Source organism: Podarcis muralis, chromosome 4 (assembly GCF_964188315.1).
Source record: "Podarcis muralis chromosome 4, rPodMur119.hap1.1, whole genome shotgun sequence".
Taxonomy (NCBI): domain Eukaryota; kingdom Metazoa; phylum Chordata; class Lepidosauria; order Squamata; family Lacertidae; genus Podarcis; species Podarcis muralis.
In genome coordinates, this window is record NC_135658.1 from 17655975 (window position 1) to 17670213 (window position 14239).

Genomic DNA, 14239 nt, shown 5'->3' on the forward strand with positions numbered 1-14239 from the left:
CCTCCATGTTAACTGAGGCCTACTCCCAGGTAAGTGCATAGGATTTGTACAACAGCCTGGCTTTTTTAAAACCTAAATGGGGGGAAAGAGGGGTACATGCACCATGCACTTATTCAACCATGCAAACAAGCCCCATTAAGTTCAGTGCACAAACTGTGCTGCACAGATGTTCAGTGGGTGTGTTTCCTAAACAAGTGTACTAAAGATTGTGAGCTTGCAACCCAATCATTACTTCAGAAATAAGCCATGCTGAATCCAAAGGGATTTTGCTCAAGTCCTGTGCACAATAATTTTTGGGTGCAAGTATAATAAGCTACTCTTAAAGGAACAGGAGTATACTGAGCCATGGGTGTAGCCGGGGGGCATGGAGGGGCAGCTGCCCCCCAAATCAATAAAAATACATAGCAAACTGAGGTTCTCCCCCCTCCCGCCCCCAACAAAAGGCCTGCCCCCCAAAACTCCTGGCTACACCCATGTTAACTGAGTCTGCCTTGCATATTTTGTTATTTTTAAAATAAAGTTTTGCATTAAGAAATAATTCATTGGGGAGTATCAGCAGCTTATTTTAAGAGCTCTGTTGTAAACAAAATCTGCCCTTTTTCCCTTATGGGGTATCCAAGAGCCCGTATAGAGTCCTTAACTGGGTTCCCTATCGGTAGGAGAAAATAACAGAGACCAACCAAAGAATATTGAGAAGCAAAGCAGCTACTAAGGCTGATCTTTATTAAACTGTTGCAACAGGGTCCTCACTCATCACATGCAGAAGGGAGGAGTAACCCAGAACAATGGTGTGCAAGCTCCTATATAGACTTTTGGAATTGCCCACCCTGTCGCTCAAGACCACCCCCACAATACATCATACGTACATCATTGAAGGGGCGGTCTACAGCAGAAATCCATCACAGGAGGCAGTCTACAGCAGAAATCTTGTCTGGCAGGAAACCTGTTAATGGTCAGTGATTGGATTACCTGGGCATCCTGGCCATTCTTTTGTGATGATATATACTTAATTCCAGGTCACAGACTCACCCCGTTCATATCTTAAATGTGCCCTTAAGGCAGGATTTGTGAGCACAGAGACACTGGGGAGGGTTTTCCCATTTCCATCCAAACTGCAGAGGAGTATTTGTGGCCACTGGAAGAGTCAAAATTGTTTTAGGACTGTCTTCCTGTACTGTTTCCAGACATGTGGTTTATATATTTATGTACATGTTTGCCTTGTACATTTATGAACATTTAATTTATATATTTGAGACCTGAAATTCTTATAACAGCTTCATTGTGGATCACTTTTGAATATTTCAAAATAATAAGAGTTACAGGTGCTCTTCGAAAATAAGCATATGTTGCCTTGAAATGGAGAAGGGAACTGAAGCCCCCCCCCCCCCCCGCTCCTCATTAATTTGTGTCATCTTAAGGTTTTCTGAATTGCTCAGAAGCAGAGAGGTGGTTATCACATGCAGCTTTGCCACTCATTATACTTGACATTCTTATAGTACATCTCAAGTGTTCGGAGTCCTGCACATTGAATCTCCGTAGCCCTGAAAGATTTAAGCCAGTCTTGATGTACTTGTATTGCAAAAGGAGTGTGCAACGAGAGTCAAAAGGAAATCCTTAAGATTGTGAACCTCTACATGTCAACACAGATATTAAATGCTATTGAGTTCAATAAGACGTACTATCAGGCAAGTGGATAGGATGACATATATATATATATATATATATATATATATATATATATATATATGTAACAACCTCATGAAATCCATCAGCATTTTATAGTTCAAATTTCTAAAAGTTAACAATTACAATTCCAGATGTACTTATCTAATTTATAGGTATTAAATTAGATTACCCCAATCAATAGATTCGTGTTTATTTTTAACCTACTACATTATGTACAAATGCTTTCCAAATGTCATTATACTTGTCCACGCAAAGGCTATGTCTATAAGAAATCCGTTCATAAATTGCAAGTGTAATCCTATCTTCAATGGGTTGATTAAATGTAGCCGTACACTTAGCTTTCCTGTGCGTCAGTATCACTCTTTTGGCCATAGTAGCAGTTCGAAAGCACGTCAAAGTGCAAATACGTACCGCTCCGGCGGGAAGGTAAACAGCGTTTCCGTGCACTGCTCTGGTTCGCCAGAAGCGGCTTAGTCATGCTGGCCACATGACCCGGAAGCTGTACGCCGACTCCCATGGCCAATAAAGTGAGATGAGCCCTGCAACCCCAGAGTCGGCCACGACTGGACCTAATGGTCAGGGGTCCCTTTACCTTTAGGGCGCGAATAATACATTTATGTTCTCCAGGTGTCAGGTTCCATATGGTAGCAACTTTGGAAATCCCATTGTCTCCACATTCTTTAAGGTTAGGATGGCCACTTACAAATACCGCCCCCCAAGGAAATGCAGAACCAAAAGAGATGAGAAATGAGGGCACAGATGCAAAAATTATGTATCTGCTAATTTGTATGTCTTGATGCAAGTGTAGAAACAATGACTGAAAGAGCTGCTGTCAGTCAGATGCTCAGCTGCTGACTCGCAGCCCTTCTCCCAAGCCAAGAAAGTAGAAACTATTTGAACTGGCTTTGTTCCACATTCTAAAGATAACCTATGATCACTTCCAAACTGACCCTCAGGTCTTTTATCTTTTAAGTCATTGGAATGAATGTACTGTTGCTGCTGCTGCTGCTGCTGATTTTATACTTTTCATTGTTGCTTAATCTTTTGTAGGTTTTTGTACTGTAACTTTCATGTTTTCTCCTGTTTCCTCATCAAAATGGAAATTTACACTCTATTTGTTTTCTTTTTTTGATTTGTGGACTGGTGTAATGTTGAAAGGGGACAAATAAATGAACGGGAATTGATTTTGGAGCAGGATTTGAGTGGGAAATTATTTGGTGACAAATTAATTGGAAGCAACTGACATGGGTGATGTGGGGTGGATTGCAAACTAACTTGAAGAGTTTATTTGGAGGTGAAATTAATTGGCTTCTGTGAAAATTAAATTCTAGTAATTGTTTCTAAATGGATATTTATACTGTTAGGGTTGGAAGGTGAGTCTGGATGTCATCTTTGGGGGTCTTAGTCAAGCGTGCGGTTTTTTATATGTAAGATGGAATTCTGTAGGAAGGCAGGATACTAAAGTGGTCAAATCAGTGTCTTTGGTAAGTTGAAGGCTCTAGCCCAGTCTGTTAAGTATCTCTTTGCATGACCAAAGAGTAGTGGCTGGTTGCCACAGAAACTAACTGGAGATTTTTCCAGAAGAGGGTGATATCACTGGTGAGTACAAGAGAACAAGAGGCTTAGACCAGTGTCCACTGAAGCTGGGAAGTCACATAGTAGTAATATCCAAAGGCAATACGCTGACCAAATACAACAATGCGATGTCAATATAAACTCTTTATATAATCTATACAGAACATTGAACAATATGAAATATATGAAATATGAACTCTCTGCAAAACCAAACAAACAGAAATCTTCTAAATCTCTGAAAGTCCCAAAATATGCACTCTTGGTGGATTCTCTTGAAAACATAGAACCAAATAAACATAAGTCTTATAGGTCTCTGAAAGTCTTTGTAGGCTATGCAAGTCTCTGAAAGAAGCAATGGGTCAGATTCTTATCTGGTGAAAACAAGCCGTAAAACTTTGTTTTATGACGTCCAACGCTGCCGAAGTGGTCCGCAAACAGACGTAGTGAACAGCGATTCCGGATATACCCACTGTTTCGTGGAATTCTTCTTCAGCACAGCAGAAGGATACAGAAATGCTTCATAAACCCATCTATATGGTGAATGGAATTGTTATGGAGCAGTGGGAAGTCACATAGACCTGACTTGGAATCATAGAGTTGGAACAGACCACGAGAATCATTTTCTAGTCCACCCCCCTGCAATGCAAGAATCTTTTGCCCAACAAGAGGCTCAAACAAACGACCCTGAGATTAAGAGTCTCATGCTCCACCAACTGTGCTATCCCAGTGTACTTGCTCCTGTTCTCACAGTGACTAACCAGATAACCCTGGGAAGCCTGAAAGAACTGGTGCCTACATTGGATTTTCTCCCCCCTTCCTTTCCCTCTCCATCCATTTCCCCTTTTGCGTCATGTCTTATTATTGTAAGGTTGTGGGCAGGAACCGTCTGGTTTTAAGCAAGCCTCTCGGGGAGTCTTTTCAGCTGAAGAGTGGAGTAAAACAAAATGCTTGAAATAAATAAGTTGTCTCCCTCTTTTTTTTATTTTATTTGTAGACGTTGCCTCCGTCCCCCTTGTAGAGCTCCAGCTCTTTGTGAAATGGGTTTGTTGACTCCATGCCCCATCTTCAGAACAGTTCTAGCAGTTTCTGATATTTTAGAGGGTTCGCGGTCTCTGCATTCAAAGTCACCGTTTGCGAGAGTTTCTTCACCCACCATCATTCCTGAAGAACAACATTACCCTGTAATTAGAATGCTGCAGCAAAGGCTATTAAAACCTGACACACTAACGAATCCGTTCACCCCACAGCTTTAATTCTCCCTGGTCTGTGGTCTTTGCTCACAAATGCCAGTTACATAAAGGGGTGTGTTGGCAACCCACATATGCAGAGTAAAAGATACACTGACACCTATTGTCTTGCTGGTGGAATATTAATTGGCTTCCGATGCATGCAGTGAACCCCCTCTTCTGCTTCCGCCTCCTTTCTGAAAAACAACAACAATGAATTCTCTTATTTTCATAAAAGCCTCTGGCGTTAATGATGGGGATAATCCATATATTGTCATGAATTTTGCCTTGTATTTTGCAGAATCGTAAACAGTAATTAGGGCATGTCTAACACTTAAAACTAGACTCAACTCTGGACTATTAAAAAGAACTGTGTGGGAAAAGATGAATCACGCTTCTTTATTATTGGTATTATAGAGCAGGGATGAGGACCCTCATGGCCGGGGGCTGAATATGGATCTTCCTATCTGGGAACTCTTTCTTTTCACTAGCCCTACTTCATGCCCTCCTTGAATGTCTTTGCCTGGCTGGCATAGGTGCTTAGTGCCTCTTGCTTGCTAGTAGAAAGCTACTTCAACAAAGGTGAAGCTTCCATCCGTTGCTCCTCCCACTTTTGCCTTTGGCTCCACCCACCTCAGGTCTGTGGCCCTAGGAAGTTGACTCAGAAGGGTACATGGCCCCTAGGCTGGAAGAAGGTTTTCACCATCCCGGTTACATAGAAGCAGAACATGCTTGCGTCAATAGTCATCAAGCCTCGGTAGAACTCTATACATAAAAGAGACAAATCACATACCACTTTTAACAGCTAGGGCTTCCTCGAAAGAATCCTGGGAATTGTAGTTTATTGAGGGTACTGAGGGCCTTTTCGGTAGTGGCTCCCTGAGTGCAGAATGCTCTCCCCAGAAACGTTTGCCTGGTGTCATCACTTACATGCCTTTAGGTGCCAGTCAAAAACATTCCTCTGTACCCAAGCCTATGGCTATTAAATAATCTATGGCTTGTGAAAGTAGGAGTGAGTGGGCTGTTATGATGACTATATTATTATTATTAGGCTGTCCATCAATATGTTTTTTATTATGTTTTTATCATTGATGGTCTGTAATGTGCTCTTAATGTTGCACACCGCCCTGGAATCTTCTGATAAAGGGCAGTATATAAATTGCAATTATTATTATTATTATTATTATTATTATTATTATTATTATTATTATGCCCTATTTCCCTTGGAGAACTGCAGTTCTCACAGTGGTGTAATTGCCAGCCCCTCTTCTCAAGGAACTCTGGGAACAGACCTCAATATTATTTGATGTGACTCATTCCCATTTTTTCTGTCTGGCTTTGTCTCTTCTTCCCTTCGCCATCCTCTCACATGTCTACAAAAAGGATCTGCACAACTGCAGGTCCATTGACTCTAGTCCACAAGTTTGCATGGAGCACTGTTTGATCTTTGCAAATATGGCACTCCCCCAAGAGTCAAGACTGTTAAAGTAATTTGTCTCCCGCTGATCCAAATTGTTTGCCACTCAACCAGGATGCGGAAATCTCTTGGCACAGCCGGAGTCCATTGTCTTCCTTAGCCTGACCTGCTTAAGAGATCACTGTGTTCTTATTCCCTTCCATCTTCCCTAAAAGGAACGTGTATAGAGTTTTGATCTGGTTCAACTAAATCCAGGTCACATACCCGGGTGCTTTCAATAGACGCATTGCAGGGCATAGCTGTCAACCGTCCCTTATTTGGCGGGAAAGTCCCTTATCCTAGCGCCGTGTCCCGCTGCTGTCCCTTATTGATGATGTCCCTTAAATTTCCCGGGTTTCATGCTCACCCGACTCAGGAGGGAAGCAGCGGCTCCGGGTCCTCCGCCGCGAGGCACTGGTGCCGTCGTCCTGGCGCGAGGAGTTCCATCGACCTTTCCCCGCCCAAGAGAGGGGAGGAGGGAAAGAGACTCTCGCCCACGCCGCCCGCAAGCCCAGAGGCAGCAGCGGTGGTGGCAGCTGAGGAGGCGGCCTGAGGGAGGAGGAAGAGGAGGGGATGGGAAGGGACGCAGAAGGGCGGTGCTTCAGCGGATGCAGCCGCGGCGCCACAACCGCTTCATGCCGGATTGACAGCATCTGTCAATCCTACCAATGTATGTAACTCTTCACAATAGCAAAATCCCTTATTTTGGCTGCTGATCCCTTATTTTTGAGGCTGCTGGTCCCTTATTTTCAAATCTGTAAGTTGACAGCTATGTTGCAGGGGTCGGCAAGGTTTACCTCGCCTGGGCCAGTTCACTCCAGCGGAGATCCCTCTGTGGGCGGGATTGAGCATGTGTGCCCGTGATTTCCGGCGTTGGCGTCTGCACAGATGCAATTTCCAGCATCTGTGTCTGCGTAGACGCGATTTTCAGCGCCATGGAAGCAAGTCCCCCTACCACGCTACACGAGTTTAGCGCAGCGGGCAGGGACTCGCCGAGCAGGCGGCTCGGTTTTGGGGAGGCTCATGGGCCAGTTAAACGACCCCTGTGGGCCGCTTGTGGCCCATGGGCCTTAGGTTGCCTACCCCTGACGTATTGTTACAGATTTATAGGTGCTAGAATTTATATATGGGCCGTCTTATAGACAGAAAAGTACGGTACAGCCGCATCATGTGTAGCAAGCATCTGGTGGTCAATGTGTGAAACAGGATTCAAGATTTAAGTTTTTTTATTTTATTTTTTTGGTAGATTAGGCTTTATTTGACTTTTTTAAAAGAAGAAAAGAAGAAAACCCAGTAAAACAGTGTGATGTGAACCGATACCAATTAAGTAATAACAGGGTACAATCTTATGGGTCAAGGAAAACCTGGGATAAAAGATCTTTAGCTGCCTTTAGCTGCATAGCGGGGACACAAAGAGAAAAGTGATCATTTTCCATTTGCAGACCTCATTCACAAAAAATCATCTTTCATTCACAAAAAAAAGGCTGCACTATCTCTCTCCCGCCCCTCCCCCCTTGTGCTTTCTGCATGATAAGACAGAAATTTAAGCAGCAATTCTTTGGGAAAGCGTTCTTTTTTAAAAATCAAAAGTTTCTAAACAAAATATCCGAAGGCAGTCATTGAGCGACTAACCCATCACTAATGAGCTCCCACCGGAACAGACATCACAACAGTTTAGCCATGTTGTCCAAGCAATTAATGCAAGCCGGCATATGCACCAAATAAAAACAATCAACCATTATTTATCTATTTAATGAAGCAAGACCGATGAGTCCCCCATCTAGTTCCCTTCACGGTTGCCAATCTGCTGTTGTTGCCGACAGCATTTTGAGATACTTTTCAGCCGGCACCTGGTGTAGTAGCAGCCAGGACCAATATTGAACTCTCTCGCTGGTTTAATTTGAGCTCACTTTGACTGCCTGCAAACCATCTAGGTGTTCCAAATAAGGCACATGGCATTCTTCAGCAACTGCCCAATGATTTCTTCACTGCACTCCTCCGCCATTTTAAGGATTCTTAGAAATATTTGGCTTCCTGTAACAAGGATCCATTTTTGTTTGCTCAGAAAACTTACACCCCAGCCTTCCAATGCAGTTGGAACTCTTTGCAGCAGTTAAAAACAGAGTCATCCCAAAGAGATAAACTGGCCGTATAAAAACTGTTAAGTTGTGGGTGAACATATCAGACGACACAGCGATTCTTCAAACAGCTCTTGTTTATTCACAGAACAGAACTGAACTGAAGGGTTCAGCCAGCCTGCTTATATAGAGCTCCACTACAACGCAACAGTAACAACTTTCTGTAACTATCCAATCACTGAACGTCACTTTCAATTCCTTATTTGCATATGCGGACCTGAGTGATAACTCAGTATCCCCCTGCTGGCCCAGGGTGAGAACTTCAGTACATAACAAAAACAGAACTAGATTCGGCAGAGGTTAATGTTCTAAAATGAGTCTGAAACATTTTTTTAAAATCTTCTATCCAAAAAGTTTCAACCACTTGTTAAAAAAACCAACGCAGCAAGAGTCAATAGCACAAATGTTGTAAAGGAATTTCAAGCAAAATCTGAGGTGTGGTAGTTAATTGTTTTTTTAAAAATGTGGTGATCTGTCATGGAACAACCCCATTGAAGAAGATAAGAGTAGTTACTCCAACCTCATTTTTGGTTGCAGAGTTCAAGCTTCAGGGCCCCCAAAATGTTCGTCCACCACTGACCCCCTCCTCTCCATCCTCTGAATCTGGACTGCTCTCTGCTCCAGCCTCTTCCTGCTCACTAAACCCTGTTGCCTCTTCAGCTTCTGATACCTCCTCCTCCCTGTCGTCTCCCTCTTCTCCTTCTGACCACACATCATTGTCCCACCACCAATCCCTCGGCTCTGAGCTTTCTTCCTCTGCAGGTTCCCCAACTGCATCCAGCCCATCTGTGACATCTGGTGGCAGTAGGTGCACCCATCTGACCTAGCGTTTCTTCTGCTCTCAACAGTACAATCTCTCACCTCTGCAGCTGGGAGAGAATTGCAGCAGCAGTGTTCTACCTTACTTGACAGGACTGCTTGAAATTAACTTCCCCACCTCCTGTGCATGTAGAAGAAGAAGAAGAAGAAGAAGAAGAAGAAGAAGAGGAGGAGGAGGAGGAGGAGGAGGAGGAGGAGGAGGAGGAGGAGTTTGGATTTGATATCCTGCTTTATCACTACCCGAAGGAGTCTCAAAGCGGCTAACATTCTCCTTTCCCTTTCTCCCCCACAACAAACACTCTGTGAGGTGAGTGGGGCTGAGAGACTTCAGAGAAGTGTGACTAGCCCAAGGTCACCCAGCAGCTGCATGTGGAGGAGCGGAGACGCAAACCCGGTTCCCCAGATTACGAGACGACCGCTCTTAACCACTACACCTGCTGGCTCTCTGTAGATGTTGCAGGATGAAGGAAAGGAGAGAGAGAGCAGTTCCTACAGCACAGGAAAAACTGGACATGATATTTAGAAGTTTGAAAGGGTTACCATGATGGGGGAGCACAATGATTCCCGCACCAAAAACCTGAACTTACTCAGTAGGTAGAGCATGGGTAGGCAAACTAAGGCCCGGGGGCCAGATCCGGCCCAATCGCCTTCTAAATCCGGCCTGTACACAGGTGGAGGGAAGTACTGAGCTGTTGGGGAGGGAGGTGAAGGGATTAATTGAAACTGTTAAGGATTGGTATAGGATTTAAGAGATTTAAATTTTCATAAAGATTCTATAAGGAAATCAGAAAGCAGCAAGAAATATCAAGTAAAGGTATCGGAGAGGAGATCAGTGTAAATGAAAACATGAGACTTACGGCTTTGTTACATATGGTTTTATTTTGGAGTTGTCTGTTTTGGAGTTGTTTGTTGTAAAGAATGTATATTATGTCTATAAAATAATAAAAGATGAATCCTTTTTTTTAAAAAATGTAAATAAAGAAAGAAATCCAGCCCACGGATAGTCCGGGATTCTGCATGTTTTTGCATGAATAGAATGTGTCCTTTTATTTAAAATGCGTCTCTGGGTTATTTGTGGGGCATAGGAATTCGTTTATATTTTTTCACTTCCAAAATATAGTCCGGCCCCCATCAAGATCTGAGGGACAGTGGACCGGCCCCCTGCTGAAAAAGTTTGCTGACCCCTGAGAGCATGAGACTCTTAACCCCAGGATCGTAGGTTTGAGCCCTGCGTTGGGTGAAAGATTCTCGTATTGCAGACGGTTGGATTAGATGACTCTTGTAGCCCCTTCCAGTTCTACAGTTCTATGATTCTGTTTCCCATCACCCTGTTCTGAAAAGCACAGCTACTTTGGGTGGACCTTTCTACAAAAGCTCTCTTGGAAAAAACATTCAGCTGTGCTGCTTGCATCCTAACGCCAACCTTCAAGGTGAAAAACGGTGACTCAGAAGTGGACCAGCCATTTTCTTCTCAAAGCAGCTGTAATTCAAGGTGGATAAATAATCAATTCCAATTTTCTCCCAATTACAAGTTAGGCACAAACAATTTTGGAGTAATTGTGTTAGAAGTGTCAAGTGGGGAGGATGTGAAGTCCTAGGGGCGGTGTTCCTTTTCAGCATGGTCAATTCACTTGCGCTCCGTACCAGCCCTTGGAACCTGTATTTAACATTCAGTTTTGTGCATGACTCAAAAGTTATTAGGGATTATTCATGCAAATGTACAGCTTATTGGCATTCTGAGTCATTCCAGGCTACTCAATGTAACTGGAAATATGAATAGAAAATGTTTGTGCAACCAACTGGGTCCTAGCACTGGGGATAGAATCATAGAATCATAGAATCATAGAGTTGGAATAGACCACAAGGGCCATCGAGTCCAACCCCCTGCCAAGCAGGAAACACCATCAGAGCACTCCTGACATATGGTTGTCAAGCCTCTGCTTAAAGACCTCCAAAGAAGGAGACTCCACCACACTCCTTGGCAGCAAATTCCACTGTCGAACAGCTCTTACTGTCAGGAAGTTCTTCCTAATGTTTAGGTGGAATCTTCTTTCTTGTAGTTTGGATCCATTGCTCCGTGTCCGCTTCTCTGGAGCAGCAGAAAACAACCTTTCTCCCTCCTCTATATGACATCCTTTTATATATTTGAACATGGCTATCAAATCACCCCTTAACCTCCTCTTCTCCAAGCTAAACATGCCCAGCTCCCTTAGCCGTTCCTCATAAGGCATCGTTTCCAGGCCTTTGACCATTTTGGTTGCCCTCCTCTGGACACGTTCCAGTTTGTCAGTGTCCTTCTCGAACTGTGGTGCCCAGAACTGGACACAGTACTCCAGGTGAGGTCTGACCAGAGCAGAATACAGTGGCACTATATTCGGGATGAGCGCAAGGGTTGTTTTTGTTGCTTATGGCTGGAACTTGGGCAAATAGTGTGTGTTTTTTCCTGTTCACTAGCTCAGCATCCAACATCTTGGCTGACCCCACCATGATTACTTCCTCTCCCAAACCCTAAACCATACATGGGTCAGCTTCTTCATCCTGATCAGTCTCTGTGGGCTTGTCCACACCAGAGTGTAGTTTGTGTTTGCTGCTGTTTGTCTTCCTGTTTAATTTGTATCAGTGCTTTTTTTAAGGAAAAAATGTGCCAGTACTCACCATGAAGTTGTTACAGTAAGTGCCACATTTGTAACATTGGGGGTGCTGGTACTGCATACCCTTGAGTCCCCCCCCCCCAAAAAATGCACTTATTTGCATGGTCCATGTAAGGTAAAGGTACCCCTGCCCGTACGGGCCAGTCTTGCCAGACTCTAGGGTTGTGCGCTCATCTCGCTCAAGAGGCCGGGAGCCGGCGCCGTCCGAAGACACTTCCGGGTCACGTGGCCAGCGGGACGAAGCTGCACTGGTGAGCCAGCACCAGTGCCGCACACGGAAACGCCATTTACCTTCCCGCTATTTATCTACTTGCACTTAGGGGTGCTTTCGAACTGCTAGGTGGGCAGGAGCTGGGACCAAACTGTGGGAGCTCACCCAGCCGTGGGGATTCGAACCGCCGACCTTACGATCAGCAAGTCCTAGGCACTGAGGTTTTACCCACAGCGCCACCCGCGTCCCTAAGTGTTACTGAAATATACTTGGAGTCGAGAGTGAATTTCATGCTCTTTATTCAGCTCATAGTAGCAATGAATGAAACTTTCCCCAAAACGTCTAGCTATATATACATTATTTACACAATAGGCCCCGTGTGATTGGCTAATTCCGGGCTGCTCCTGTAGGCCAATAAGGTTGCGGATTCACCTCCTCCAGAAGCCTAATTGGCTGCTCCTGGAGGCCAATCAGGTTGCTAATTCACTTCATCCAGGAGCCTGATTGCAGGCCAATCAGGTCGCTGATTCACTTCCACCTGGAGCTGGATTGGGTGGCTCCTGCAGACCAATCCGACTGCTGCATTCTGGATCCTATTGTTCTAGGATTCAGCTCAGTACATAACAGTTACCCTCAAACAACACGCGTCTGTACACTTCCCTTTTTTAATTCAGGTTTACCAAATACAGTCATACCTTGAATCCCGAATGCCCTGGAACTCGGATGTTTTGGCTCCCAAACGCCACAAACCTGGAAGTTATTGTTCCGGTTTGCAAATGTTCTTTTCGAATCCGAACATCCGAGGGGGCTTCCATGGCTTCTGATTGGCCACAGTTTGGTTTTTGAACGTTTTGGAAGTCAAACAGACTTCCAGAATGGATTCCGTTTGACTTCCAATGTACGACTGTATGCAAATAATCCAGTAAGTTTGGGGAAATCGGGCTCCAAACTGCTCCACGCAGGGTTGCAGACAATTTGATTTTTTGTGTTTGGGGTAGATCAATTGTCATTTTCTGCTACTCGCTTTTCCATGTGTTTCCATGTGTTATGACTTCCTCAATGCTTTCTTTTCTGGCAATGCTTGTACAGCCCCACCATTGACACACATTCAATATGTGTGCAACCGTGTAGACGTGCATTACGCCGAACCCAGAAGTGACCCGGAGATGTCATAAAGACGTCCCTGAAACGTCCTTCAAAGGACAGAACAGTGGTAGGGTAGGAGCAGTGGAATGGAGTGTTTGAAAGCGTGTAAAGGGGGAGGGGGTTACCTGTAACTATTTCTTAGCAAATCCTCAAGAGGTTCTCAGGATAATTAGTGGCTGCAGGTAACCTCTAAGATGAAGGTGTAAATCTGTTAAGTTGTGGGTGAACATATCAGACGACACCGTGATTCTTCAAACAGCTCTTGTTTATTCACAGGCCAGAACAGAACTGAACTGAAGGGTTCAGCCAGCCTGCTTATATAGAGCTCCACTACAATGCAACAGTAACTATTTTCTGTAACTATCCAATCAATGAACGTCAATTTCAATCCCTTATTTGCATATGTGGACCTGAACTATCAAGAGTATCCCCCTGCTGGCCCAGGGTGAGAACTTCAGTACATAACAAAATCAAAGCTGCAGTCCCCAACCTTTCCCCACCAATGGGCCTCTTGAAAATTACCGATGGACCCCTTAATGATTTTTCTGCTTGTACCAATGGGAACACGCTGTGCTAGATGCTATATAATTTTTAATTGCATTTTTATTGCTTCGTCCCTGTCTTCTATTATATTTTATTACATGGCAGTTTGAACGTAATGGAGTGCAAACTGCAACACAATAAAATAGAGTGTAAAAAAATTAATAAAGGAAGGAAGTGATGAAAATGCCATTAAAAATCGATATGAATACAGAATACGGACATGCCACGGACCCTGTGAATGAAGCTTGTGGACTGTAGGCGGTCCCTACAACTTGCTCAGTCCCAGCTCCTGCCCACCTAGCAGTTCGAGAGCACGTCAAAGTGCAAGTACAGTGGTACCTCAGGTTAAGTACTTAATTCGTTCCGGAGGTCCATTCTTAACCTGAAACTGCTCTTAACCTGAAGCACCACTTTAGCTAATGGGGCCTCCTGCTGCTGCCGCGTCGCCGGAGCCCAATTTCTGTTCTCATCCTGAAGCAAAGTTCTTAACCTGAAGCACTATTTCTGGGTTAGCGGAGTCTGTAACCTGAAGCGTATGTAACCTGAGGTACCACTGTAGATAAATAGGTACCGCTCCGGCGGGAAGGTAAACGGCGTTTCCGTGCGCTGCTCTGATTCACCAGAAGCGGCTTAGTCCTGCTGGCCACATGACCTGGAAGCTGTATACCGGCTCCCTCTGCCAATAAAGCGAGATGAGCGCCACAACCCCAGAGTCGGCCATGACTGGACCTAATGGTCAGGGGTCCCTTTACCTTTACCTTACAACTTGGAAAGCAGTTTATCCTTAG